Below are 3,467 nucleotides of genomic sequence, written 5' to 3'. Positions count from 1 at the left end.
TTGTTGTTGCAGGTGCATTACCATTGGCCAGAGCCATACGCCCAACACGATGGTCTTCCCTCTCGGTAGTGCCAGATGGCCGTCCAATGCCTGGTCTCCTTGCGATCGTACATTCTCGTGACCACCGCTGCCAGCAGTCACGTACAGTGGTTACATTCTTGCCATCTCTTTCTAGAGTATCGCACAAGGAACATCCAGCTTCTCTTAGCCGTCTTACAAGACCTCGTTCAAACTCAGTGAGGTGTTGATAGCGGGGTCTTAAAGGCATTCTTGAGTAACATCGGCTCACCGCGTCTAATCTGAAAGGTAACTAACTCTCACGACCGTTGCAGCGTGTATGTAAAGCAAACCTGATATTCAGCCTCATAGTGGCGCTACTAGCGCTATTCTTCTGCGACTGGCGCGAAATTTGAATAGTCATAACACGCCTACCAACTTTCGTTTACGTCGCACAACACCTCCTTGGCGTTGCGATTTTTTTCCATCGGTGTAAAAGTAGCAGACGACACTAAATACACCATGGACAGGGGTAAAGCGATCGTTGTAATATTACTTGGTTTCTGCAAGGCTTTTGGTACTGTAGGTTTCGCTATAATACTTTGGAAATTTACGCAGTTGAATTTAAGAATGCAATGCAATATTGTGGTTGGGCAGTTACCTCAAAAACGTGTGTCTTCGGGAAAAGATACTGTGGAAAAATGTGTTCTCAGGAGCCTCCAGGGTTGCGTTTCTGGACCAGTGTTTTTCTAGCTAAATGTCAGTGATCCTTCATCCTTGCTTTATTCTTGTAACTACCGCTCGTAAGTCGACAACATCCAGTTATATCTAAGCCCCAGTCTTAACAACATTACTGGATACTAAAGGAGGGTCTCGAGGCATACCCCAAGAAGTCACAGGTCATCCATATCTCACACCGAAAGCTGAACAGCGGACATTTTGGTGAAATAGTTCCTCCAATACTTCTTACTTGTATTCTGTACCCTAATGAAACACAGTAAAAGATCTCGGCATAATCGTGGATGAGTATCTAAATTGGGAAGGACAAACACTCGCAGCGTGCTAGAAACCTGTGTCTCACCCACACGGAGACCAAAAATTTATAAAAATATTTCCACCTCAGTTGAGAGAAAACTTAATCCAGTTTTCAGTTCTGACAAACCTTTACTTATGTGATGTAGTTCAGTGCAGCAGAAACAGTGAAAATCCCAGACTACACGAGAGACCTGACCTGAAAATACTTGTGTTGTGTATATAACATTGGGTTTCTTGGTCAAGTCGATGGTCCTTGTCTTCAGATAAGGTGAATGCGACCGGATAGGCGACGTTATTTTCGTGCTCTCTGTTTACTTCATTGGTTACTTAATCAGAGGTGTTTCTTTTCACATATCAAATACGGCACATATCTATCTACATCTTCAACTACAAGGATACTCTGCAAATCACATTTAAGTGCCTGGCAGAGGGTTCATCGAACCACCTTCACAATTATCTATTATTCCAATCTCGTATAGTGCGCGGAAAGAATGAACACTTATATCTTTCCATACGAGCTCTGATTTCCCCCCTGTGTAGGTCGGTGTCAACAAAATATTTTCGCATTCGGAGGAGAAAGTTGGTGATTCGAATTTCGTGAGAAGATTCCGTCGCAACGAAAAACGCCTTTCTTTTAATGATGTCCAGCCAAAATCCTGTATCATTTCTGTGACACTCTCTCCCATATTTCGCGGTAATACAAAACATGCTGCGTTTCTTTGAACCTTTTCGATGTACTCCGCCAGTCCTACATGGTAAGGATCCCACACCGCGCAGCACACCTGAAAGAGGACGGACAAGCGTGGTGTAGGCAGTCTCCTTAGTAGGTCTGTTACATTTTCTTAGTGTCCTGTCAATAAAACGCACACTTTGGTTAGCCTTCTCCACAACATTTTCTATGAGTTCCTTCCAATTTAAGTTGTTCGTAATTGTAATACCTAGGTATTTTGTTGAATTTATGGCTTTTAGATTAGACTGATTTATCGTGTAACCAAAGTTTAACGTGTTCCTTTTAGCACTCATGTGGATGACCTCACACTTTTCGTTATTTAGGGTCAACTGCCACATTCCGCAAGCATTCAGATATATTTTCTAAATCGTTTTGCAGTTTGTTTTGGATCTCCTGATGACTTTATTACCTGATAAACGTCAGCGTCATCTGCAAACAACCGAATACGGGTGCCCAGATTGTCTCCCAAATCGTTTATATAGATAAGGAATAGCAAAGGGCCTATAACACTACCTTGGGGAACATATTAAAAACTAAAAACCCACCTCGAGTGCGAAAAAAGCACCTAGTGTTAAGCGTTAACCCAGGTTTCGGCGTAGATAACAACATCTTCTTCAGAGCAACAATAAAACCCACAAGTGCCTAAGAAGACCTTTGTCAGCGATTAAAAGAACGCCATAGGTATTTAACTTGATGGTGTATACTGTTTAATAAAGTCAATAGCCATGCTTGGCTCAGCTCTTTTCAGAATAACATAAATTCGTACCAACTGAGGTGTCAGAAGCAGCAAGTAGAGATTTAGATGTTATTCTGAAGAGAGCTGAGGCAAGCATGGCTATTGACTTTATTAAACAGTGTACACCATCAAGATAAATAGCTATGGTGTTCCTTCAATCATTGACAAAGGTCTTCTTAGGCACTTGAGGGTTTTATTGTTGTTCTGAAGAAGGTTTTGTTATCCACGCCGAAACTTGGGTTAACACTTAACACTAGGTGCTTTTCTCGCAATCGAGGCGGGTTTTTAGTTTTTTAATGTATTATCCAACGATTGCTGACACCCTGCGATGTTGAAGGTTCTCACCTTGGGGAACGCCAGAAATAACTTCTGTTTTACTCGATGACTTTCCGTCAGTTACTACGAACTGTGACCTCTATGACAGGAAACGACAAATCCAGTCACATATCTGAGACGATATACCATAAGCACGCAGTTTCACTACGAGCCGATTCATCGTTCCACAGCTGCAGTACCAGATCAGATACATCCAGCTCCTTGCCTTTTCTCCATCTCTTCAGTAATATGACCAGCCTGCCTCTTTGCCAAAGCCACTGTGCATTCAAGAGATGATCAAAGTTTTACTTGTTATCGTAGGCGTAGCTTCCGTCTCCTCAAATAACAGCTGTCTATCGTCTGTCCAATACACCGAAAACTATCCATGCTTTCACCAACCATTTCTGTTTCTGTTTTCTTCCTCCTGTTTCATCTGATAGCCTTATCCTATTTTTTCTCTCTCTTAGCTCGACCGATCAACTTCTTCTCCAAACAGATCTATCTTTATTGCGGTCACTGATTTCTGTCACATGTCATTACTCACATTCGACAAGAGCGTTTGAGGAAACTGCTTAACGCAGTGTTAATAACACTGCCATTGCTTGAATTCCATGTATTCATTAGCATAAAAATGGTTCAAATGACTCTAAGCAC

This window comes from Schistocerca americana, chromosome 2 (genome assembly GCF_021461395.2).
Source record: "Schistocerca americana isolate TAMUIC-IGC-003095 chromosome 2, iqSchAmer2.1, whole genome shotgun sequence".
Classification (NCBI taxonomy): Eukaryota; Metazoa; Arthropoda; class Insecta; order Orthoptera; family Acrididae; genus Schistocerca; species Schistocerca americana.
This window is presented reverse-complemented; position numbering follows the sequence as displayed.